Source organism: Amblyomma americanum, chromosome 2 (assembly GCF_052857255.1).
Source record: "Amblyomma americanum isolate KBUSLIRL-KWMA chromosome 2, ASM5285725v1, whole genome shotgun sequence".
Taxonomy (NCBI): Eukaryota; Metazoa; Arthropoda; class Arachnida; order Ixodida; family Ixodidae; genus Amblyomma; species Amblyomma americanum.
Window position 1 is genome coordinate 102,772,960 of NC_135498.1, and position 27,344 is coordinate 102,800,303.

Here is a 27,344-nt window from a genome sequence, read left to right on the forward strand (position 1 = left end):
CAGTTATACATTTATGTTTTTTGTTTTATGGTACAATACAAGCGTGGGATACAGCCCTTATCTGTATTGCTCCGCAATGTTCAGCCGCTCCATTTGCAGGTGGTGCCGCATGCTTATCAACATTGCAGCCATGTATGCAGTGTGATGGTAGTGGCTATTCAAATACTTTGTAAATATTTTAATACATAAATGTTGCACTTGCGGCACTGTATCATGTCTTTTTGCTTTTAATGACTTTTATATTGCTATACGCTGTGCTTTGGCATGTGAAATAAAAGACATAACACGTAAGAGAGAGCATTTGGCTTGTTTGTTCATGTTTTTGAGTTAGAGCGCATCACAGGAGAAAGGACTGTGAACAAGAATTGGCACACTCTTAGCACTGTGTGTGCCAATTCTTGTTCACAGTCCTTTCTCCTGTTATGCGCTATAACTCGAAAACTTGGCACATGTACTACTTTTTCACGGAGAGGTCACAACAAGGTTCCTTGGGTACACACCTTCGCTATACTGGCCAATAATGTTAAACAGCTCCATCTGAAGGTGGTATCGCATGGCATTTGGCACTGTGTCCATATATAGCTTGAGGGACAAAAGGAAATGCTCGTTATGGTCCATAGGCCTATGAGCAACAAGAGCACTTCTCACAGCACTGAGTTCAGAATTGACTAGGTCAAGTGCTTGTTGGCCTTTTCTTCATTTCGCAAGCCTCTGCATTTCTGTCTGTTGTGAGGTGCATGGTGCTTCATATGAGGAGCTTGGATCAGCAGCCTATGCTTGTACATTGTCTGGCTACGCAAAAATTTCTTCAAAAGCCTGTTGTGGCGATTCTGGCTGACTTTGGTCTCCACCTTCAGGCAGCAGTTCTGGTTCGACACTGCTGTGTCCTCTGCAGGTTGAATGCCATGTGTAAGTATTGATTACATACACAGCATAGTATTTGACTCAATGTGTCTTTGCTGGCAGCACTGTGATAACCTTGGCTTCACTGAAGACCATGGCAATTAAACCCACTTGTCTGTAAACCTTCTTGTCCCTATATTTTTGTCAAAACTAGCAAGCAAAACAAATGTGCATAAAGTTGGTTCTCAGAAGACATTTGAGTGCTACTTACTGGCGCATATCTATTTGGTCTTTCAGGAACCGCATCCTATCCAAGTATTGCCAAGTTTTGCTTTTTGGGTTGGCTCCTGCTCCACTCCTCGTGCTGGCTTGGATCTGTTTTTTTCTATAGGTGTCCTTCAGATTTCGCCACCTCGTCTGAACAATCTCCACAGATACTGCAAACATTGCGAAAATCAGTTAAAAATAAAATAGCGAGCAAAAAACGGTCAAAATGCTTTCCAGCGTGCGCAAGAAAGTGCACTGTGCATTCCAGGAGTTAGCTTTCAGGAACAAAACTTGGACTGGAAACATGCTGCCATAAAAGCAGTTACCATGCGCTAATCAATTTGCGAATGGATTATCTAATATTTTCAGTGCTGCTTTACAGACGACATAAACGTGCATGCTGTTCGGTAGCGGTCGGTGCCGAGATATTGCGTTTCGACGTTTGAGGAGAGAAATGTCAGCAGAACAAAATGACCCAGAATAATTCTTGGTCACTTAGGTTGATTTAGTGTACAGCACGAAATTATTTTTGGCATTTCGCCGCCATCGAAAATTGTAGCCAAAACTGGCGCATTTGTCACGCTCTCGGCGGTAAAATGTCGTGTATGGCATACCTGAATTTCATTTTTTTTAAGAAACAGAAGTGAAGCACAAGCCCACGTGGCGCCGTTGGCTGCCGCGGAATGTAAACAATGGCAGAAAAGTGTTATGCCTCGAGCCAAACATATACGGAGGACACGCTATTTGGGCGAGTCCGGTGCAAAATCGCAATGCATCACTCCGCCCATATTTGTACTGCGCGGTTTATTTCATAATAAAGAGCACAGTACATTCTGCTTTACCGATCTAGTTATTTCTTTGTGAAAGGAAGCGAGGCAGAGAACGGCTGCTGGGTGCCGGGAATCCACGTGTATATATATTCTGCTGAACGTCTTAACAAGCTTCCGCCAATTCCTAGCTGTCTGCCAGATACATTTATTACAGGGGAAGCACAATCGCTTGTGATTACCGCTTTGACATCGCAATTAACATACCTATAAAAAAAAAAATGGGGGGACATCGGACAAAAACATACGGGTACTCACCTGTGGGGTCGATTTGCATCAAGGCGTCTCGTATTTCTTCCCAAAGGGTACTCTTGTTACTTTTCCTGTACTCTTTTGCTGTCGTATTCCACAAAAGAGGCCGCTTCGCCACCTCATCAATCAATGTCTCATTAAAGGAAGCACGGCCTGCTTCGTAAGCGCTGACGCCGGATGCCATGATGCGACCACATGCGTACGCGACGGATCAAAACACACTTTGTGTTTGCCGCGGCGCCGCTTCAGCTGTGGCACGTAACCGCAAGTGACGTCAGACCAGTGAGGCGTGAGTGCAAGGACAGCCATAGCTGGCCAAGCCAAGGATGCTCCCTATTGGTCAGTCGCAGAGCGAACACACCGACGCAGCGAACAAATTCCAACCGGACAGAAATCGTTCGCAAGCCGTCTTCGGCAAGAGCGGCGGCCCTCTTCGCTCCAGAGCGAACGAATTCGCAGTGCCGCACGGTGAAATTCGCAGCATGTGAAACGGCCCTAAGCATGGTGCGCTACGTACCGCCTAGCCCAGAGCAGACGACGCTGAAGCTCGTTCTCCAGGGTGTTGAGAGACGTTCAGCTGCTTCGCAACGAAGACGGTTCAGCCATACAGAACTCGGATGGTTATGTGTACCAGGCTTCAGGTATGTGAAGCTAGTTGCACGCTGACGATAAGCACGTGGTAGCGGTCAGAAGAGGTTTTATTTTCATAGCCAAGTGTAGCGGTAGATCGCTTGCTTTAGGTACCATTTGTCATTCTGAGGCGTCATGTTGTGCTGCTTACACATTTGAAATGTTGATCTTTGCAGACGGGCAGCGTGTCGCGCTGCGGTTCGCTAAGTGAAGCTAGTTGCAGGCTGACGATAAACACGTGGTTAGCGGTCAGAAGGGGTTTTAATTTCATGGCCAAGTGTAGCGGTAGATCGCTTGGTTTAGGTACCATTTGTCATTCTGAGGCGTCATGTGCTGCTTACACATTTGAAATGTTGATCTTTGCAGACGGGCAGCGTGTCACGCTGCGGTTCGCGGCCCACGACGATTTGCCCCATCCAGCACAACCGTCGGCACCGGTTTCTGCCACCGACGACAGGGGCGCAACTCCTCTTTCTGAAGCGCCATCGGTGTATTCCGAAGACGCAAAACTGTGGAGTTGTCGTAAAACTAAGTTCTTCATTGCAAAATACTCGGAGCTGAACGACTCGGTTGGAAAAACTAGATCCTCAGGTATATCATTCATGTCCAAAGTAAGCTTGTGCAAAAGCATTTCTGTTGCATTTCTAATCTCAGCGTTACGGTGATGTTCTCAAGATTCCCTCGTGGTGTGTGCTTTGCTGCTTAGTATACGACATTTCATCCCACACTGAGTACTTCTCATGTGTGGCTGCCTAAATGCGGATATTCTGATATTAAGAGTACCTGACAGCAGATTTCTAGCGTAAAAATACTAAAGAAACACTGCAGCCTTGGCATGCTAGACATGTCAAGTGTTGCTACACAAAAGTTGAATTTACAGGTTTTGCTCTAACTATGCTTTCTTTGTGTGTTTAGAACACGAAGACTGCTGTGGCAGAAGCTCGCGGAACTCGTGAACCAGCAGTTTGAATGCAATGTTACCGCGACTCAAGCGGAAAACAAGTGGAAGTCGCTGGACAGGCGGTACAAAAAATAAAAAAAAGACAACAGTTCCTCAGGGCACAACCGCGTCAGCTGTGAATATGAGCAGTAAGTTGAAATAGTTTCTTAGCCTGTTGAGTGGTTTAATAATTTGTGCATCACACAGGGAGCTGGCCGACATTCTAGACAAACAGCACAGCGTAAATCCCACGTTGCTCTTGGAGCCTGGGGCAACAATCCTACCAAGTGGAAGCTCAAGGTGAGCTAAAGCTACATAATTTGTGCAAAATCCTGGAAGTGATGTGGTACCTGTTTGTGTACATTTTAAACAGAGAAAGCACGACGGAAGAAACGCCCGAGCACCTGCCAGTGCCAATTGAGGGTGGCACAACACCGAAGAGGAAGCGGCACAGCCGCTCTCAGCTTGCTCCCCTCTTGGAAGCCACGGAAAAGATTGGGGAAGCACGAAAAAAACAAGAAGCGGCGAGAGCCGAGCAATTTGAAACCAGAAAGAAGTGGGAAGAGGCAAAGGCGAAGCGACACGACGATCGCATGAGTCGTTTTGACCGCCTTGCAGATTTATTATCTAGGAATCAAGGCACATCAGGAGACCAATAAAGTTGTTGTAACAGCACTGCACGCTCAAGTTTCATTTTGAAAACATTGCTCATATATGGGGCAATATATGGTGAAACACACCCATGATCATCTGTCTAGCACTGCTCTTTGGCGATGAACTCGCGGAGAGACCAGCTGTAGTCTGGCAGATTGCTGTCAAAGTCCCCTACAGAGTCATCATTGCCCACGTCTTCTTGTGGCAATGATATCATCTCCAGGAGAAAGTCCCTCTCATCATTGCATAAGTTATGCAGCACACATGCAGCCATGACAATATAGCAGCACAGCGGAACACTTTTGGCATCCAGAAGATACAGTCTCCTGAAACGCTGCTTCAGCAATCCAAAAGTGGTTTCGATTGCCACTCTTTGCTGGCTGTGTCGTCTGTTAAAGTTTCTTTTCCATGATGGAAAAGAGCCCTCATTGTCTCTGAACGGCGTCATTAGCCAAGGCATCAAGGGGTACGCACTGTCCCCGAGAATGTAGTTTTCACCACATTCCAAAGCTGCACGGGTGAAGAACGGACTCTCCCTCAAGACGCAGGCGTCGTGCACTGACCCCGGAAACCCGATGAAAACATTCAGGAATTTGTTCCTGCCATCACAGATTCCTTGCAGGATGATTGATGGCCACTTCTTGTGGTTGAAGTAAGATTGCGCCGATTCGCTTGGGGTCAGGATCTGGATGTGGGAACCGTCTATGCAGCCGATGGCGTTCCTCGGGCCCTTTCCACCGCTCTTAGCGAGAAAGCCGGCCTTGATACGAGTCACTTCTGCACATTTAGGCCAGCATATAACTTCGCTACTTGTTGTGTGCAAGTGTATGACCCATGTCACGCATGCATGCACAGACGATTCTGTGACATCAAATTTGTGCCCTATGGTGTACATCGATACTTGCGAGCCGATGTACACGAGCGCAATTAAGCATGTCTTTTCTGCAGATATTTGCTGACGACCTTGCACAGCATTTGGGTAGAAGGCCGAAACCCTGCACATCCCACTGAACAAGTCAAATGTCTGCCTAGACAGTCTAAATATTCTTTTGAACTCATGCTCGTGGTACCTGCTTACGACGTTTTCGTACCCGGGCACACGAGTGGCATCTTGCCGCACCAACGCGAACGCAACCAAAATGCACACTTCATCAAACTCATTGTCGCAGTCGTCGTTGGAGTCGTCATGAAAGTCACTGTAGTCATCGTCGTTGCTTTCAGCGTCGAGCAGCTCCAAGGCGGCTTCAAAAAGGGCCATTGAAGCGGCACCTTGACCGAGATGAGCGGCTGCTAGGCCTACACTTATAAAGATCCCCAGGTGGTCGAAATTATTCCGGAGCCCTCCACTACGGCACCTCCTTCCTTTCTTCTTTCACTCCCTCCCTTATCCCTTCCCTAACGGCCAGGTTCAGGTGTCCAACAATATATGAGACAGATACTGCGCCATTTCCTTTCCCCAAAAAAAACCAAACCAAACCAACATTAGTATTTTTTTTATTTTGATATACAAAGTTTCATCATCTATAACATTTGTTATAAATACTACAAATTTAGAAGAAACAAATGGCTATTTCTGAATTTCAGAGAGAAATTTGATATTTAAAACAAAAAACAAAAACGGTACACTTCTATACTTTGTGTCGATTTTTTAAAAATATTTATGCCATATAAAGCTGCACTCTCCGAGTTAAATATAAAACCAGAATCTGTGCAAAATGTCAATAAACAAATAGTGGCGTTTTCTAAAAATTTCAATTTTTTGTTAATTATTGAGTGGTGCCTGGTTTCTCGCCTTTTCTAAATATTCAAAACTGCTCTCACCTCACGAATAAATTTTTTTCGGCAAAAATATTGCAGGGTTTGATTACGCACGTTAGGATAAGTTTCCGTGAATCTTTTAGAACATGAGGAGATGGTCGAGCACGTCTGGGTCTACTTCGGAAGCTACAGGTCTCGCACCGGATAATTCGAACAGGCTCCCGAAGGAGGCCACATCTATATGTGACCGTCAGGGCAAGAAATTACAGAAATAACCTTACTTGAAAAACCAGAGTTCAATGCTACAGAGCCGCCCGCATACCTGTGACGTGCACGTGACTGCAGACGTGAACAAAGAATGGCTTCGTCTCCAAGAACTGTTCGACTACTAAGTTTCGGTTTCTTTTTTCTGAGCTTAGTGCTAGCATGTAGTGACCAGCCAGCATAAGCCAGTCAAAATAACCCAGCTGAAGACTGTTTCGGAAGTGTCGCTGGCGTTTTCTTTCTCATTTTTTTTATTCCTCTCATCGCTTTGGCGCCGCTGAGCCATTTTCTACACTTCCTCCAGATTGTTCCTACACTAGTTAAGTGCAGTGCGCTGTCTGTGCGGTGAAGACTCCACACACATGACAGTGCCACTTATGATGGGTGTGATGCTAGTGGTGGAGGTTCCACAGAGTCGCACGGTGAAGCATGCGGGGAGGCTTTTAAGACTTTGGAGCCGTTCTGCTTCAATGCTCCCGACAGTATGCACACGATAAAGCACTGATGGAAACGTCAAAAATAGTCAATGCTAGCCCATTCTCGCCTCAGATCAGGCAACCATTGCCTGGCCTTTCCACAAATAAATTTACTGTGATGCAAGCACTCCTGACAGCTCTTTTGGGGTCATTTGACGATTCGAACTTGCGGATAATTCGAACATTTTTTGTGGTCCCATGGAGTTCGAATTAAGGAGCTGTCACTGTATATAGTATTTTGCCTCTCCTGTACTTCCCTACAAAAGCTCAGAAATTGTATATACACTGGAGCTTTTTATCCTGACTCTGTACAGGACCTCTGTCTGGTCTTAACAGCATAAGCATTTCATTTTAATTTGAAACTGAATGGGTTTCCCTAATACAAATTAAGCTATTCTGTGAAAGGCAGATCTGAATTCACAATGCATTCCTTTTATTTTTAGCGTTAAAATGCTGGGCAGCGCTGCATGAATTAAGTTGGGAGTTGCACTTCTGAATAGCCTAAGTCCCCATTCCAGCTGCAGTGGGAAAATTTGAGAAAATTTTTAGTACCGTAATATTTTTCTAAATGCTTGCTTTCCTTGCTCAAGGTACACTTGGCCAATGGTGTCCACATAACAAGGGAAGCATATGACACCATTATGACAGTATCGAGAAATGCCACATTTGTAAAAAAAGTCACAACAGCAGTATAGATAGTAGAAGCCCTTGCAGAGATGAGCTTCACTGGGACACTCTCGAACCGTTTCCTTGGAGAGGGCAACAGGGTTCCTTAGAAACCCCTCTCACCACAGAAGGTCGAAGCTCTGAGAGGTAAGAGAAGCATTTTTTTTTACCAAAAATTGCTTGCCTCCATTCTATTCCTTCGCCCCAGAAACCCAGTCAGCCATCTGGGGTGAACTGAGTATTGAGAATCTTTGAAGGTGCTGGCAGTCAACGAAGAATTTAAACCCATTTCATTGCCAGAATTTTAATCCATTTATTAATGTTCTAGTCGAGCGCTGCAATAGAAGTAATAAAACGTTTATTGATCATCTGCCCTCCCTTGCATTCTAGTACTCTGGCTACCTTTGAATGATATGTATTATGCCTGTAGTCAGACTTGTTTTGAATCTGAGCAATTCTTGTATGGCTGCGTATAGATTCTATGTAAAGTATTTTTCTGAAGGCGAAAGCTGTGTACTATATATATACACTGTTTTGTCATTAATTGATTTTGATATCTAGTTTGTTTTGTTTTTGTTTTTTCAGAAAATGCAGGAGGCATCGCGGCTATATAGCACAGAGGAAATAGAAAAAGAGTAAAAAAACATCAGGCTATGGCTGGTACAAAAAATTTGTGAGTTGAAGTGGAAGTGGCCGAAGAAGGCATAGTGAAGAAAATGCATTTTGTAGGAAGTTAACATTTAATTTTTAATCCATTCATTTTCATGTAGTATTATTAAGCATGAATGATGATTCAATCATGTTTCATTGTTTCCAATACGATGCATGGATGTCATGCATTGTTGTACATATTTAACAAGTTGTGTAATGTGTAAATGTTAGCTACAATAGCCTTGCTACAGGGCAAGCCAATTAAGGCATACATTGCTATAAGCATATAGCCTCAATGCCACAATGCAACAGACTGGCCATTCCGAAGCAGCTGTTGTTTTGGGATCACCAGCACCACAACGCTCTAAAGTCGGATACAACTTAAGCTTGTAGCCGCCACGGTGGCTCAGAGGTTATGGCGCTCGGCTACTGACCCGTAAGACGGGGGTTCGATCCCGGCCGCGGCGGCCAAATTCCCATGGAGGCGAAATTCTTGAGGCCCATGTACTATGCGATGTCAGTGCACATTAAAGAACCCCAGGCAGTCTAAATATTTGGAGTATTTCACCACGACGTCCCTCATAACCTGAGTTGCTTTGGAACGTTAAACCCCCATAAAGCAAACCAAACAACTTAAGTCTGCAGTGAAGCTCCGCCCACAGCCTCATTACTGCCAGGCACTGTTCCTTTGCGAGGCTGCAAAAAAAAAGTCTTGTTGTTCAGCTACCCTCTAACCTAAATAAAAAGATAACCACAAAAAGAAAACTATACTGGCATAAATTTTAACGTTTTGACACGCTCATTAGAGTGAAACATTGAAAGCTTGTTTCTTGATTGAGCTCAAATAAAACGTTTTCTGTGCAAAAACCCTGCGCGCACCGCAGAATTTCATAAGAGGCAACAATCATAATTTGAGACATTGTGAGTCACAATGCAAATGCGGTAACTTTCTCCAATAAAAACTAACATATAATAACTGTAATTATCGCTTACTGCATCAAAAAAAATTGTTTTGTGCTAAACGATTAGGAGCTCAGACATACTCCTGTTTCCAACATGGATGTCATTCCTGACGACGCATATCTGCCTGAGCATAATTATGCATCGGCCATTTCTCCGGCTGCTTCATCGAGCTCACTTTCATCAACTGCGCAGTCATCAGGTGCACCTCAGGCACTCCAGGACAGCACGATAACACCGAGGCGGTTGTTCAACAAGAACAGCAGTGGAAATGCCCGCTGCACTAGCGTTCAGCAAATCGTGCTGAATGTTTACAAGAAGCTCCGAGAGGAGCAACTGAAAGCAGCGATCACGGATATCTGCTAGGGGGTAAGCCACCTAACCGGCGTGAGCTTACGCAAAGTTTTTGATGTCACGAGCACTCCTAAAAACATGGACGGAGAGCTACAGACGCCTCTGCAGAAGCGGCCTAGACGTGAAGGCTGCAAGAGGCGCATACATACTAATGACAGCTTCGTACTGACCACATTAGGAAACTGCGTGCGCGGCTTTTTCCGGAGCAACGAGGTCCCAACAGTGCAGCAGACTACTGCAGAATTAGCATCCGTGGACACCTCAGAAGAGCTGCCAACACTTCAGCCATAGACCATCTGCTGCCTCCTCCTGGACATCGGCTTCAAGAACGAGAAACGTTGGCCGAATCCTTGCTCATCGAGCATGAGGACTTGTTGCAGTGGGAACATAGTACTACAAGATTGCCCGCTACAGGGAAGGCCAATGGCTTAGCTCGGCTATGCCAGGATATACGTAGCGAAAGCTAAGACATAGCTTGGTTAGCCTTGGTTAATCTTGATTGCAAGTCCAGGTTAGTCTGCTTGTCTAGCTATGTTCTTGTTGCATTAAAAACGACACATAATGTGCCCGTCTCGCGACGGCATATTCACGACGTTTAGCCAGTAGTTCGGCACGCTGTTCCTCTGTTTCCTGGGCGATTCATTTCTCTTCATCTTGTTCCGATGTCGATTCCAGGCCTCCTTCTGCATAGCAGACTTGTCGCCGTCCGTTCTGCCGCCTAAACTGTGGCTGTGGCACACGCGAGCTCTTTTCAATCCTCCGACATGTTATCAGGCATGTGACACAGCTGGCCAAGCGAGGAGGTAAGCGCAACAAAGAGGAAAGCGGTGTGACGTCATACCAAGCGGCAGGAGCGGCGGCAAGCCGCGCGGTGTGACGTCATGCCAGATGGCGCGGCGAGCGCGCGGCAGTTGCTAGGCAACGGCTCAAGGCCTGTCTCTGTACCTCCTCGGAGCACCGCCACGGTGAAATTTCAAGCTCACGGCCAGTAAAGCTTTCGCTTTAAAAAGACGGCAAGCTGCAGGTCTGCATGGGTCCTAGGAATAATAACACGTAGATGAAGCGCGAACACTACCAGATGCCTAGGCACGATAATATTGAGGCACAGCTTGCTGGCGCTAAATACTTCTCCCGACTCGATGCTGACTCAGGGTGTCATCAGATTCCTGTGAATGAGGCCACATAAACCATTTGCATATTCTCTACACAGTTTGGGCGTTACCACTTCTTGAGACTGCCGTTTAGCACTGATTCAGTGCCGGAGTTGTTCCAAAAAACACTGAACGCGATTTCTGATTGAGCACCAGGCGTGCGCATGTACGTCGATGATGTCCTTGTGTGGGGTGCTACACGGGAAGAACACAATGAGCGTATGCGTGGGGCACTGGAACTAGCTAAGCGAGCTGGCCTAACGTTCAATGCAAACAAATGCAAGTTTGCACGCACCGAGGTTGAATTCTTGAGTGACTTAATCAGCCAAGATGGGATAAACCCGAATCCCACATTCAGAGCATCAATAGCCAAAATGCCGCGCCCGGTTAATAAGACGGCGGTTCAGCGGATCCTGGGAGTGGCCAATTACTTTGGGAAGTATATTCCTCATCTGGCTGAAAAGACCAAATTGTTGCGAGACCATACCAAAAAGGACACAATCTTCCAGTGGACAGAGAAGCGTGACATTGAGTGGGCAGCCATTCGCACTATTCTAAACAGCACACCTGTGCTAGCAATTTTTGATCCACAGAGGGAAGCCAAGGTCAGCTCTGACGCATCAAAAAATGGCCTAGGAGCTTGAGTTTTCCAACAGCGTGGCGATTCGCAAGTCAAGCGACTTGCAGGAGGCCCCAAAGTAGCACGGCAAAATCTGGCAACACTGCAGCAACGGCAGATCGAGGCAGGGTCGCGCAAAATTTGACCCTAGGGACAGTAGTGGGGTTCTTGAATTGTGACGTGACCTCCCGATGTTTCGTTGAGGACGAACGAGCCCTCTGCGCAGGACACAATTTTAATTGGCGCAAAAAACAATGTCGATACCGACACAGAGATTGTCACTCTGTGCGTACAGTCGTCCGGTGTGGGTTCAAAACAGCATGAGGTATCAGTGCAAGTGACGGGCATTTTTCAAGAGCCTGAAGTGGTCGAGGGTACCTGTTCCTGTGCAGCTGAACTTTCAGCAAAATGCAAGCACATTGCTGCTGTCCTCATTCACCTGTACAGGTAAGTAGAATGCTCTTTTTAACTTTTCGCCAGACGGTGTAAAACGCTGGTGTGGGAAAGCACGACTTACTGCACGCCTAGTTCTATATATGTCGAGCTGTCTCGCTGCTATGAAAGAGGTGAACAGCTTGAAAAGTTGAAGTCACTAGATTGCACCGATTGCACAGTGCGGAACGCGAACTCGTCCCTTTCATAAAGCTGTTGGCTGCACGTGCTTGGTTTTTTCGCCAAGACAAATATCGAATAGCCTGTGGTGGTAGGGGTGTACAGAAAATTTAAACGCTTTTCTGCATTGATATAGGGTTTATTGCCCCTCAGGTTTGTAAGGGTTCAGTAAGCCATAGGCTGATCTTTGAATTACCTAGGCAGAATGGAATGTGGTCGGCGGTATTACCAGCAGATCCCATTGCTGGCGCACTGCGGCCTGTCGGATAGACCGACGACGACGCTAGCACGACCAAACGACCGACCGGTTATCTTCGTAGTGTGACGGTTTTTCAGGCCGGTGGACAGTTGCCCGACCTCCTCGGCAGATCGGTGGTTGAGCGAAACCACGCCTGTGAGGAGACGATGCGTTTGTTTCCAGAAATAAGCGAAACAAGTGACTAAATTTTATATACTCACACTTCAACCCTTACCAGGGATAAACAGAGCAAAAACAGTTGCTGGAAGTTTGCATACATAAATTAGAGCAGCCACATGTTCAAGTTTTGTTGTAGTAGCATGGCTGAAAGAAGTTTATCAGTATGCACTGGGCCTTTACTTGTGTCTAGCTAATATACAATTAATTTTGTACAGATATCTGTCTCATTATTAGCAGCCTGAGCCTGATGCTGCTTTAAGAGCCAGTTTTATGCATTCTGGCTGCTTGAATAATGTGCACTTTAACTGTTGTCAAAAAATTAGTAAATCGTCTGATTCATTCAAAATCTTTCAGGGTAAGGCTTTGGGCATTGCAGGTGCTGAGCTGCACAGATATGGAATGTGCATGGGCAACAAAAAAAAAAGAGAAGTATGCACTAAGGCCCCTGTGGAAATTTTGGCACACAAAACTGCCCACTCCTGCACGTCTGCTTCCCATCAACTATCATGAAAGCAAGGCTGCATTATTTTGCAGCAGTGTACCCAACTCTGCATTGGCATTCCACAGGTAAATGCTACATGCATATAATTTATTTTTTAGTGCTGGTGAGTTCAGAAGCCTGCATTTTAGGAAATGTGAACACCTATCTCTTCATGGTGTTTGTGAAGTTATGATTATTTGTGTATGGAGTTTATGGTCAATTTCTTTTATCTGCTGTAAGTGTGGCTCCTGTGCATTATACATTTCTCTTCTGAGTCTCTACTAAGGTTTCATTGTCTGTTTCATTTGTTTTTGTAGCTGCACACAACAGTTGTGTTTTTGATAAGTCAACATTTTTTATATAAATTGAGGGTAAGGCAACAGCAGTTGACAACTGATCATAATATAAAGATGCTTGACAGTGAAATAAATGATTTGGGCAGCCCATAAGGAAGAGTAGGTTTACTTCCTCTGAGACAAATGTCATCATCCGTCGACTGTAGCTGCCAAGTTTCGAGAAAGTTGCACAGCCTTCCTTTGCAGTCGTACTACTTTGGTTAGGTAAATGCTAACATTCCACTCACTGTAAAATGCATCACAAATGTTCTGCATAGATGTTACTGTTAGCAGTAAAAGAAATATACAGGCAGCATGGTTTAGCATGCTTACAGATAACAGAATGTGATGACCACTGAAAAGTGAGGACACAAATGCCCTTGGGTGTTGCAAACGCTTTGCGCTGTATGTTGTGATGCTTATGCACTATGATTAATCATATTCTGTGACCTTGGCGTGGTATTCAAGAAAATTATGTGAATTGACTAAAAAAGCAGAAAGATATGTCTACTTTTACACTCAAGTCTTGTTCAAAGTGAGGTGCACTTCATTTTTGCCAAGTGTTCAACAATATTGAATTCTTTTGCAGAAAAACCAAGCAGCCAGGAAAGCTGAACTTTTCAATGCCTGTTCAAGGAATAAGCAGTGAGTATTGGCAAGATGCTAAACCAAATTCTGGGATAAATATGCAATAAGCTGTTCACATAAAAAGCATAGTAGCAGGAACTTCCATTTCGTGTAATGGTAAGCACGTGCTTACAGCCAGCCTCGTATCATGTATTTTTTTACATGCCATAACTGGACTGAAGACAGACTGAAGTGAAGTCTGTCTAGTATAGCTTCTGTTTTCATAATGGAACACATAAGAGCACTACCATGCTATAACTGTCATCATGAGGCCTACCGCTTTGTCAATATGGCCTGCTGATTTCAGAAGGAATGTGGCTGAATGTAAAACAAATTTCTGTTCTTGCAGTGAGGCAAAAGTGCTGCAATAGTCTGCATATTTATATAAGTATGGTAACGTGTTTCCCACTCTCGTTCAGTGTCTCAGCACAGCGCTTTCAGTAGAGCATTTTTGGTATCGTGTGCTTGTGTAGTGTCATTCATAATTAGTACATTTTTTTTTCTTCCTTGGAGCTGTTTAGATGGCGAAACGGGTGTCATAGCTCTTGGAACTATTTCAACTTTGTTGTCTTGTGGCTCAGAAGCATTTTCGGAAAAGTGCTTTGCTTTGTGACATTATGAAAAGCTGAATATGCTTCTTAAAAGAGTGCAAAAGACATGGACGCAGACAGAAGACACACACTGCACTGACTCTGCTTTTGCAGGTACTGAAAATGCTTTTGAACATGTGCTGAATATGCTTTTTGCAGGTACTGAAGGAGTTTCCACAGCCGCAGTCAGCTTGCTTTGCTCGCATTGATTTTGGCCTCGTTACAGGGAACTTCAACGAACACGGTGTTGGGCCTAGTAAAGCGAGTTCTGCGAGTTTCTGGCGGCCCTCAAGACTATGCCTGTAAGTGCTAACCAATTGAGTAGCCATGCTGCAATAGTAGGCCTATTGTGGGCGACCATGAAGTCGCATTCGTTCTCGAGAGACTAGGCTCACATGGGCTTTTTTGTGTTTGATGTCGAATGGCGATGCTGCTTCGATGGCGCTGCCAGTGTGCAACTGCGACATGCGTACACGTCTTCACATGCATTGTACAATGTACGTACATGTGAGACAGTGGCGTTGTTACACGATTCACGCCTTTGAACCCGAGGCATAGGCCGTAAAACGTATACAGACATGAATTTATTCTTTAGCAACTGAGTAAATGACTAAAAAGAAACCGGTCTTTGGCGATAGGGCGCGTGAATTCTGACCAGCAGGCATGAGATAAAAGACGTAATATTAACCGGGAAAAACACGTGGTGTGTCTGTCCGTATCCCGTTAATTGGCTTCAGCGTCTGATATCACCATCTTTCTACCTAACGCGCTCTAAAACCCGCCAGCTCGCCGCTCAGTTAACACAGGACCTGGGACAGGGAGAAGCAGAAATCGGAGCAGGACCTGAAATCATGGAGCCAAACCTAGTGGCTGAACAAGGGGTCGAGGTTGTCGCTAGATCAGGCGACATCGACGCAGCTGCGGCGCCAAGCGAACCGCAGGAAATAGAGCCCGTCGGAGCGTCAATATTGGCCCCAACTTCGCACAGTTTTGAGCGGCTATTGGAAATAGACAGGGATATGCTGAAAGCAGAGCAAAAGAATGACCCTAGTTTGAGGTGCCTGCATGCTACCACGGAAAAGGGCATAGCGAGGCTAACATCACGATACTCGAAAAAGGCGGACTGCTGTACAGGCACTACAGAGATCGCAAAGGCAAGACGTTTGATCAGCTGGTGATTCCGGAAAAATACCGGGCGAACCTTCTGAGATAGTCATGGGAACAGCTGGTCGGGACACTTGGGGATCAAGAAAACGAAAGAGCGACTTTTAATGGAGTACTACTGGCCAGGGTGCTTCAAAGACGTGGAGCAGTGCGTGAAGTCGTGTGATACATGTCAACAAGTCGGGAAACCAGGAGACAAATGGAAGGCTTCCCCGAAATTGGTTCCACTGATCACAGAGCCTTTTCGGCGGTTAGTGACTGACATGGTAGGACCCCTACCGCAGTCTAAATCGGGATACAAATATCTCCTTACCATGCTGTGTCCAGCAACGAAATTCTCCGAAGCAGTCCCCCTCAAAGAACTAAGCTCTACAGAGATAGTGGACGCTTTGCTCAGCACCTTTGCACGAATCGGTTTTCCCGCGGAGATTCAGGCGGATCAGGGAACCGTGTTCACAAGCGCCTTAACCACCACCTTTCTGAAGAGGTGCGGTATAAAGTTAATACACAGTTCGGTCTATCATCCCCAGTCGAACAGTGTCGAGAAAATGCACTCCGTGCTCAAAAGGGTTCTGCGCGCGTTGTGCTATGAACGGAAAAAAGACTGGGAGAGCTGTTTGCCGGCAACGCTGTTTGCGCTCAGAACAGTTCCCCATGAAGCAACCGGATTCACCCCGGCTGAACTTGTGTATGGGAGAGCCCTACGTTCTCTCCAGATTTTGCGAGAATATTGGGAGGGAACAAGAGAAAGCCAAACTGTCGTGAGCTACGTGTTAGAATTGCTCGACCGACTAAGTTCTGCGCGTACCCTAGTAGAAGAAAACTTGAAAGCAGCACAGCAGGGGGCAAAAGTCTATTACAATCGAAACGCAAGGCAACGAACGTTTCAGACGGGCGATAAGGTTCTGATTTTGTGACCATCCAGGAAAAACAAAATGGAAGTGCAGTGGGAGGGTCTGGTGGAAGTTCAGCACAGGCTGTCAGAAACAAACTACGTCCTGAAAAAACCCGGCAAGAGAAATGAGGTTACCATCTACCATTGCAATTTGATGAAACCTTATGTAGGCAGGGAGGAGGTGGTAAATATGATGTTAAACGCATTCGAGGAAGTACAGGCTGATCTACCTGAGTTAGCAACAGATCGCGATGCGGATTGCAGCGTCCAGGACATTCTTGCACGCTCTGCGAGGGCTGATGTTCTGAAAGAGGAACAGGTAGATGAACTTAAGGGTCTTTTGGGGGAATTCAAAGCGATGTCTAGCAGTCGGCCAGGGAAAACTGACCTGATCACTCATGAGATCGAGCTGACCTCCTCCGAACCAGTCAGGTCAAAAGCTTATCGAGTGTCACCACGTCAACGGCAGATCTTGGAGACGGAGATTAAGCGAATGCTCAAAATCGGGGTAATCGAACCAACTGAAAGTGATTACACTTCCCCTATGATTCTCGTCGAAGTGCCAGGTAAAGAGCCTCGTCCATGCGTGGACTATCGAAAACTCAATGCAATCACCAGAGACCAGCTCTATCCGATTCCCAATATTGAAGAGAGAGTGGAGCGGGTAAGTGGGGCACAGTTCATCTCTACGTTAGATCTGGTGAGGGGATATTGCCAGGTTCCTCTCTCAGACACCTCGAGCCGCTATGCCGCCTTCATTTCACCCATTGGGACATTCAGACCTCTAGTTTTAAGCTTCGGCCTCAAGAACGCACCATATAGTTTCTCCAAATTAATGGATATTGTACTTAAAGACATGCAGGGCTATGCAGTCCCCTACTTGGACGACACAGCCATTTTTTCGAACAGCTAGGAGGAGCATATCGCGCATCTGAGAAGCGTGTTGGCAAGGTTGCGGGACGCTGGGCTCACACTGAAGTCTGAAAAGTGTAACTTTTGTTGTTCACAAGTGACCTACCTGGGACACATTGTAGGTCGTGGAATTAGGCAGCCTTCAGAACTTAAAATTAAGCCCATAGCGGACTTTCCAATGCCTCGAACAAAGAAAGACATCCGTTCTTTTCTGGGGCTTGTTGGGTATTATCAGAGGTACATTCCTCGCTATTCTCAACGAGCGAGTCCATTGGCAGATGCGCTACGAAAGGGAGAGCCCGAAAGGATTTTTTGGGATGAAGCAAAGGAGAGCGCCTTTCAAGAGCTCAAGAAAGTACTCATTTCACGGCCCGTATTGCGGACAGAGATGGCGCCACCGGCAGTGGCCCAGCCGGCCAACCACCGCCGTCGCAGCCTCCCAGGCGGACTAACCGGAAGCGGCGCCTCGCCTTCCGCCCGTTTGACCAGGTGCTGCCCGGCTCTGCCCCTGTGTCGTCTGCTACAGCTGCTACCTGCATCGGCGCGTCGTCTGCTAGCTCGGCCGACCACGGGGCCGAGCCCGCAGCGAGCGCCCGGCAGGCAACCTGCCACCAACCCTGGCCCCTGCACCGTCCTCTACTACCCCTCGAGGAGGCAGGGCAATTTCCTGGCCACCTCGAGGGACGCCATCGCCGCGCAGCTGGCCAAGCTACCCGGTGTGGCGGCAGTGCGTGTCAACACGCGGCGAAACGTGTGTGCGGTGGACACCGAGCCATCGGCTGACCTGGCGCCGCTCCTGGCCCTGGGCTCCATTCAGGGAGTTCAGGTGCGCGCCAAGGAGCTCAGCGCCAGAACCTCCACTGGACTGATATTCGGCGTGGACAAGGGCCTCTCCGAGGAGGACATCCTGGCTGGCATCGAGAGCAGAGTGCCGGTGATCGGTCTGTGGCGCAGCCGGGACAATGTGGTGCTGCGTTTCGTGGGCCTGCAGCCCCCGAAGGATATCGCCCTGTTCAAACTGCGCCGCAGGGTCCGCGCACGCCTCCCGCGCCTGCTGCAGTGCACACAGTGCGGTACACTGGGCCACGCAACAGCGGCCTGTACCGTGCAACCCCGCTGCCTGCGCTGTAGTGCCGCACACAGCGGCAACGAGTGCAGCGCTGCCAAGCCGCGCTGTGTGAACTGCGGCGGCACGCACAACGCCACGGAGCCCCGGTGCCCGCGCTGGCAGCACGAGCGGCGAGTTGCCGTGACCATCGCCGGTGCTCCGACACGCATCTCGCGTGCGGAAGCCAAGCGACTCCTCCGGGCAGGCCAGCCCCCGGCTACCGGAAACGGGCACGCAGCAGGAAAACGGCCATCCACCACTGCCGCGCCTGCTGCACACAACTCGGCGACGGGAGCAAGTGACAACGTCGCACCGATGGGCGCCCCTGCGGCCAAGCGCTCATATCGAGATGCCCTGACAGGCCGTCAGCCACCCACAGGTGACGCCCCCCGTGACCCGCGAGACACAGTCATCGCCGCACTCACCGCGGCCGTGCAGGCCCTCATGGACACGCTGCCGGCGGCATCCCCAGCACGACAGTTGTGTGCAGCGGCTCTCGCCGCGCAGCGCGCCCTGACCAACCATGGCTAGCTCAGCCTTGTCCCGGCCGCGTGTGCTGCAGTGGAACTGCAACTCGCTGCGCCGCCGGCAGGCTGAGCTGGCAGAACACCTGCCACAACATCCGTTCGACGTGCTCGCACTCCAGGAGACCTACTGCCTGGCCGAACATCTCGCCCTACCCGGATACGTGGGGTACAGCAGTGCCTCGGAGTGCGGTGCCGTTGCCTGCACCGACGCCCCGAGTCGAAACCCGTCCCATCCTGTCGGCAGGCCCCGTTGCGCAATATATGTGCGCGCTGACCTGCCCCACACGGTGCGCGACGTCGCGGACCTCGCCGGGGGCCCCATCGAGTGCGTGGCTGTGACAGTGCGCGTTCGGGGCATTGACACCTCGGTGGCGAGTGTGTATATCCGCACCGCCGCGCCGGCTGACCCCACCTTCCTGACGCGCCTCGCGCACCGTTTGGCTGGGGACAGTGTCTTTTGTGGGGACTATAATGAGCACCACACGGCGTGGGGCTCCCGACGCTGCGACCGCCGCGGCAAAGACCTCTGCGACGCTGCTCTCTCTGCCGGGCTGCTGCCGCTCAATCGCGGAGACCCAACCTTCGTCCACGCGATGGGAGCGCCCACCGCCATTGATGTGACGTTCGCCACGCAGGCGTGTGTGGCGGACTATGTGTGGCGGTGCGCGCCGGACACGCACGGGTCCGACCACCTCCCGATCGCTGTGGTGCCGTCCGTCACGCGTCCCCGCACGCGGACTTATGTCGTGACGCGATGGGAGGTGTTCCGCGAGAGGTTCCGGCGATCCCGGAGGGCGCGGACTTCCTGCAGAGTCTCGCGCAGTGCGCCAAGGCGTCGTCGACGGTGTGCGTGGTGCCGGTCGGCGCGCCTGTGCCCGACATTCGGCTGCTCAACCTGCGCGCCGCACGCCGACGCGCCCAGCAACGCATGATCCGCACGCGGCGGCCGGCGGACAAAACGGTGTACAACCGCATTGACGCGGTCTGCCGTCGCCACGCGCGTCGCCGCCGCCGGCAGAGCTGGGCGTCGCTCTGCTGCACCCTCGGGCAGTGCGGGAACCAAAGCAGAGCTTGGCGGATTGTGCGGGCCCTTCTAAACCCTGGCCTGCCGAGACACCCCGTCCTCGCCGTGGCCATCCACCTGGGCATCACGACCGAGGAGTTGGCGGAGCGTCTGGCGCTCCAGTTCATCCCCGCGGCACCACCTGCGAGGCCACAGCGTGCGTTGCCTTCTCCCCCAGCTCGCCCCATCTCCGAGCAGGTACGAGGGCAGATTCTCGCGCTCTGCGAGGATGCTCTCACCATGCAGGAGCTGCAGTCTGCCCTCTCAGCGCGCAAACGACACAGCGCACCGGGGGAGGATGGCCTGACGTATCAGATGCTACGCAACTTGGACGCACCGCAGCGCCAGACGCTCCTCGCGTCGTTCAACGCAGTGTGGACGAGCGGCGCCCTCCCGGACACCTGGCGAACGGCTGTCGTCATCCCGGTTCTCAAGCGGGGCAGGCAGAAAAGGCTACTCTCTTCATATCGCCCGATTTCACTCACCTCAGCCGCGGTGAAGTCGATGGAGGCGATGGCGCTCTGCCGCCTCAAGTGGATCGTGGACGCGAGCGGCATGCTCCCCCCGCAGCAGAGCGGCTTCCGCCACATGCGCAGCACCGCGGACTGCCTCTCTGACGTGGTGGCCACACTTGAACAGGCCCGCGCCCTCGGAGAGGCAGCATTCCTGGTGTTGCTGGACATCAAGAGCGCCTTCGACTGCCTGCCCCACTGGGCTATCCTCGACGCCCTCGATGCCCTGGGCATCGGCGGACACCTGCTCCAATTTCTGCAGGCCTTCCTGCGGGACCGCTACCTGTGTGTGCGCGTGGGGCAGACCACCAGCTCCCGACACTCGGTGCCGTGCGGTGTGCCGCAGGGCAGTGTGTTGAGCCCGTTTTTATTTAACCTCGTGCTTGCGCAACTCCCACAGTGCATCCCACCTCGTGCGCGGAAGCGAGTGCGCGTCGCTGTGTACGCGGACGACATCGCGGTGTTCGCACGGACGCCCACCCGCCGCGGCCGCTCGGTGCGCAGCCAAGTGCAGCAGACACTCGACGCGATCAACGACCACCTGCGCAGCATCGGACTCGCCCTGTCACCGCAAAAGAGCGAGGCACTCATGGTGGATCCAACCTCGGCGGCACGGCGCTGGACGCCCCCGCTCCACCTGGATGGCACCCCGCTCCCGTGGCGCAAGTCCGTGCGCTACCTGGGGCTCACCATCGACGCGAGGCTGACGTGGGGACCCGCTGTCAAGGAGCTTCGCAGCCAGTCAGCCCTCATTGCCTCCCTGGCACGGCGGTTTCTCGCCAAAGGCAGCGGCTGCTCTCCCGCTTTCTGCCTTCGCATATACGAGGCGGTGGCGACGGCCAAGGCCCTGTATGCGCTCCCCCTCGTTGGCCTCTCCAGGGCGCAGTGGAATGCTGTGTACAAAGTGCACCGCGGAGCCATCCGGCAGTTCTACGGCCTGCCGAGGAACTCCCCAACGGCGGTTACGTACTGTTACGTTTCGCCTACGACGCGCGGTATAGCCGGCGCGGATGCAACGGACGCCGGGGCTTCGTTCAAAGTGGCGGTCATTTTGGGCCCGTTCAGTGCTGCCGTAACGCCTCCCGCCAAGCGCGTCCAGGCAGGTTTCGATGCCACGTGTCGTCGTGTGTGCGTGTGTGTGTGTGTGCATGTTGGTGCCCACGCTTGTCAAAGCGCGGCAGCCGGGGAGAGGAGCTCCCCAACTGGGAGGCGAGGAGGTCTGACCGGCGCCGGCCCGGCGGACGCGTCACTTCACGTCTCAACATGTCCGAGCGTCGCCGTCTCGTGCGACTCATCCCTAGCCGTTCCTTCTTGCCCTCGACTACGAGGGTATAAAAAGCAGCTGCCCCGGACGCCAAAGAGGGACTTCGATTTCTTCCTTCGAGTAACGTGGTCGCCCTGACCGGCTGCTCTTTTGCGATGTCAGAATAAACAAGTTGTTCTGTTGCCAGTCGACTCATCCTTTGCCGGGACCTTCGGATGTTTCCAGCTTTGCCCCAGGCCGCCAGGCCAACGCTACCCTTGGGGCTTGCAACCCATTTGCAACAACTGGCTGCCAGCGGTGAGATCCCGACAACGGAGGCCAGCAGCGAAGATATGCGGTCAACTGTATGCTGAGCAGCTCAACGACCATCTGGGAGCAGTGCAACGAGCCCTGTGTGATGACTGGTTGCCTGCAGCGGAACGACTGCGCTGAATTCTTGGCTGCGAGGTTTGGTGAGTGCGGGACTTTCTTCTTCTGAGTTTTGCCAGGCTTTTGTTAGTGTCAGAAACAGAGCTGGTAATTGTGGTTGTCGTTGCTGCCGGGTTAGTTTGCGGCAAGACAATAGTAGGCAGTAGAAAAAGCAGCATTCGGAGCAGCCATGGATTTGAAGTCGTTGCGCAAACCGAAATTGCTGGAGCTTGCAAGAGAGTTGGGTCTGAATGTCTCAGACAAACTCAGAAAACCAGAACTGCTAAGGGCTATTCTTGAGTTGGAGGCTGAGGATGACGAGCTGTCGGAATGCCTTGAGACCATTGAGGAGAGGGAGCAAAAAGAGAAAGACGAGCGCGAACGTAAAGAACAAAAAGAGAAAGAGAAAGAAGAGCGCGACCGTCAACACGCTTCGGAAATGAAGCGTCTCGAGGTAGAGATGGAACGCGCTCGTAATGGAAGTCAGGCACACGGTGCAGGAGAACGGGTATCGTTCAAAATGACTGACCTGATGCGGCCGTTTAAGCTTAGAGAGGACATTGGTTTGTTCCTGGTTAACTTTGAGCGAACGTGCGAGAAGCAGGGGTTCTCTCGGGAAACGTGGCCACAGCGCTTGCTCACTTTGTTACCCGGCGAGGCGGCCGACGTAGTCGCTCGCTTGAAGAGAGAGGAGGCAGAGGATTTCGACCAAGTGAAATCGAGTCTGCTAAAAAAGTACAGGCTGTCAGCGGAGGCGTTCCGTCGGAAGTTTCGGGAAAATGAAAAAGGCAGAAGCGAGTCATATACAGAGTTTGCTTACAGGCTTATGTCAAACATGCAGGAGTGGCTCAAAGAAGAGAAAGCGTTTGGTGACCACGAGAAAATTCTGCAGTGTTTCGGGCTAGAACAGTTTTATAGTCGGTTACCTGAGAACGTGCGGTACTGGGTCTTGGATAGGCCAGACGTTAGTACAGTGGCTAAAGCCGCCGAGCCAGCCGAGGAGTTTGTGACGCGTCGGGCTCGCGGAGCTAAGGACGGTCAAAAGGGTGAATTTGGCTCCAAGTCTGAGAGGCCGAAGTTCACACCCATGAGAGCAAGGGGGGACACACGTAGTGCGGATGCGAGTGAAAGCAGTCCGACCGAACGTAAGGAGACGGCGGCAGCCGAAGCCGAACACAGAAAGCGGTTCGAGACGAGGCAAGCGCGCGTGTGTTATACGTGCCAGAAGCCGGGTCACTTTTCGGCGCAGTGTCCAGAAACAAAAACAAAAGTCGTGTTTTTGTCATTATGCAGCACTGTCGAGAACATGAAGCTTCTCGAGCCTTACATGCGAGACTTCCTCGTGAACGGGAAAGAGTGCCGAGTGCTTCGTGATTCCGCAGCTACAATGGATGTAGTTCACCCCTCTTACGTAGAACCCGATATGTTCACGGGCGAGTGCGCATGGATCAAGCAAGCCGTGGAAGCTCACAGCGTGTGTCTGCCCTTAGCAAAAGTGCTTATTGAAGGACCTGTCGGAGCAATTGAGACGGAGGCCGCAGTGTCATCTATGCTGCCCCCCCAGTACCCGTACCTATTTTCGAACAGGTCCGATCACCTCCAGCGCGAGAAGGGGCTTTTGTTTGGTGAGGCTAGCGTTCAGGCCTTAACCAGATCGAGAGTTCGGGAGCTCGCTGCAAAGGCGGTAGTTGCGGGGCCGACGTTGTCGAACAATGAAAAAGGGTCAAAGGCGCAGCAAGCTGATACTCAGAGCACGTCCGAACTAAATAAAATTGAGCCTGTAGCGTTGAAGGCACCAGGTACTGGAGAGCAAATGCCCGACACGGGAAAGTTAGAAGAGCTATCTGCAGATTTGCTCATCGCGCCTACGTCCGATGGACTTAATAGGTTGCTAAAAGTCAGCCGGTCGGCTTTGATAGCCGAGCAAAAAAAGGATGGCAGCCTAGAAAACATGCGCTGCAATGTCAAAGAAGGTATCGCCAAGAAAAATGCTCGTTTTGTGGAAAGAGGTGGGGTCCTGTACCGGAAGTATCTAGACCGCAGAGGAGTCGAGTTCGATCAGCTGATCGTGCCTCAGTGCTACCGTCAGGATCTGTTGCGCTTGTCGCATGGCGGTTCGTAGTCCGGACACCTAGGAGTTAAGAAGACTAAGGACCGTCTCTTGCAAGAGTACTATTGGCCAGGGTGTTTTCGTGACGTAGAACACTTTGTGAGGACATGTGACACCTGTCAGCGGGTGGGCAAACCAGGGGACAAATCGAGGGCGCCGTTGAAGTTGGTACCTATCATTACGGAGCCTTTTAGACGGCTCGTTATTGACACAGTGGGACCTCTGCCGGTAACAGCCACGGGGTACAGACACATTTTGACTGTGATCTGCCCAGCGACGAAGTTCCCTGAAGCAGTGCCGCTTAAAGAACTCAGCTCAGTTGAGATAGTCAATGCACTACTGTCCATATTTGCGCGAGTTGGTTTTCCTGCGGAAATCCAGTCAGATCAGGGCACAGTGTTTACTAGCGCTTTGACAACAGCCTTTCTCGAAAGGTGTGGGGTAAAGCTGTTACACAGCTCAGTGCACCACCCACAGTCGAATTCCGTTGAGAAGCTCCACTCCGTCATGAAGCGCGTGTTGAGAGCATCGTGTTTTGAGCAACAAAGCGATTGGGAGCTGTGTCTGCCTGGGGTGATGTTTGCATTAAGGACCGCGCCGCATGCGGCTACGGGGTTTTCGCCAGCTGAGCTGGTGTACGGTCGCTCGCTGCGGTCTCCGCTTCGCATGCTTCGAGACTCGTGGGAAGGCAGGGGCGACGACCCAGTCGTGGTCGAGTACGTGCTTAGTCTCCTCGAACGCTTAAGAAGGGCACAGGAGTTGTCAGGTGAAGCAATGGCAAAGGCCCAGCAGAGGGCCAAGGTTTATTATGACCGGACAGCCAGGGCCCGTCGTTTTGAGGTGGGCGATGAGGTAATGATATTGCGCACATCGCTAAAAAACAAACTCGACGTGCAGTGGGAGGGCCCAGCACGGATTGTTCAAAAACTGTCGGATGTTAACTACGTGGTGAGTCTGCCAGGAAAACGGAAAGCACAGCAAGTTTACCACTGTAATCTGCTCCAACCCTATAGACAACGGGAGGCAGTGGTGTATATGATGGTAAACGTTCCCGAAGAGCTTCCGGTCGAGCTTCCGGGACTAGGCTCAGTGACGAACAGGGAAGACACTGATCAGGTCATTAGTGACTTAATCATTAAAGCACCGCTGTCGGCTGAGCAGAAAACCGAACTACACCAACTCTTACAAGAGTTTCAAGGTCAGTTCTCTGAGAGGCCTGGTAGGACTTCTGTCCTTGCTCATGATATAGAACTTACCTCCCCAGAGCCAGTACGATCCAAGGCGTACCGGGTGTCACCCCGCCAGCGCGATATTATGGAGGCTGAGGTAAAGAAAATGCTACAGCTCGGTGTTATTGAGGCGGGTGAGAGTGATTATACCTCCGCTTTGATTTTAGTTGAGGTACCGGGCAAGGAACCTCGTCCTTGCGTCGACTACCGCAGGCTTAATTCCAACACTAAGGATCAAATTTATCCGATCCCTAACATCGAGGAGCGCCTTGAGAAAGTTAGTAGCGCTCAGTTTATTTCCACCCTAGATCTTGTCAGGGGTTATTGGCAGGTTCCACTTACAGAAGAGGCTAGTAGGTATGCGGCGTTCATTTCACCAATGGGAACATTCCGTCCTAAAGTTTTGAGTTTTGGTTTGAAGAACGCGCCATACTGCTTTTCAAGCCTCATGGACAAAGTGTTGCGGGGACAGGAAGAATTCGCTTTACCGTATTTAGACGACGTAGCGATATTCTCCGCATCCTGGTCTGAGCATATGGCACACTTGCGGGCAGTGCTAACCCGCCTGCGCGAAGCGGGCTTGACAGTCAAGGCTCCCAAGTGCCAATTAGCACAGGCCGAGGTTGTCTACCTCGGTCACGTGATTGGACAGGGTCGTCGCCGCCCCTCTGAAATAAAGGTGGCCGCTGTGCGAGACTGCCCGCAACCGCGCACGAAGACCGATATTCGGTCGTTCTTAGGTGTCGCCGGCTACTATCAGAGGTACATCCCCAGGTACTCCGATATCGCGGCTCCCCTGACGGATGCTCTAAGAAAAACAGAGCCCCAAACAGTCGTCTGGGGCGAGACAAAGGAAAGAGCTTTTAGCGCCCTAAAGAGCGCCCTAACAAGCCAGCCTGTGCTACGATCGCCAGACTACACAAAAGGGTTCGTTGTTCAGTGCGATGCTAGTGAGCGAGGCATGGGCGTTGTACTGTGCCAAAGGGACAATGGAGAAGTGGAACAACCCGTCCTTTATGCTAGTCGTAAGCTGACCTGTCGTGAGCAGGTGTACAGCGCCACCGAGAAAGCGTGTGCGTGTCTCGTGTGGGCCGTTCAGAAATTGTCATGCTACCTAGCCGGCTCGAGGTTTATCATTGAGACGGATCACTGCCCTCTCCAATGGCTGCAGACCATCTCTCCCAAAAATGGCCACCTCCTGCGCTGGAGCCTCGCTTTGCAACCATATTCCTTTGAGGTGCGTTACAAAAAGGGGAGTCTCAACGGTAATGCCGATGGCTTAAGTCGAAGCCCCTAACGTAGGAATCCGCCTCAAAGTTGTTTGTTAGTGATGTTTTCTTCCTGAGGCAGGATTTTTAACATATTGCTTTTGTTTAGTGTTTCAAAGTGATTATGTGCTTTCTAGTGCAATTTTGCAATTTGTGGACGCGTTCTGAGTGCTGCTTGACTACTGTAAGGAACTAGGCAGTAGTATAAAAGGGGAAAGAGCCTGGCAGAGCTTAGTGAGGGTTGTCTCGTGCTTGCTGACTGAGCAGTTGCGTTTCGGCGTAGTTCTAATGCTTGCTGGGAACGAGAACAAAAATGGCAACTCTCCCGAAGTCACTTTGCAGTGTCCTGTGTGAACCTGAACCTGAGAAAAAGGCTTTCTCTGTGCGCTGCGCTCAAGCAACGTCGAGGGACGACCAGTTTCGATTACGAGCATCATCGAGCGACATCCCTCCGGACAGCGGATGCAGTCCCCTGACCATCGGGATCTCCTTCTCCCGGCGGGGCGGTC

General features: G+C 50.5%; 1 protein-coding gene and 1 pseudogene across 8 annotated transcripts in view; one reads left to right on the forward strand and one right to left on the reverse strand.

Annotated features, from left to right (window-relative positions):
- Positions 1-27,344, reverse strand: part of LOC144121684 (uncharacterized) — a 228,049-nt gene that overhangs the window by 154,872 nt on the left and 45,833 nt on the right. The gene's annotated exons all lie outside the window — the stretch shown is intronic.
- LOC144118494 (uncharacterized) lies at positions 2,282-4,418 on the forward strand (annotated as a pseudogene).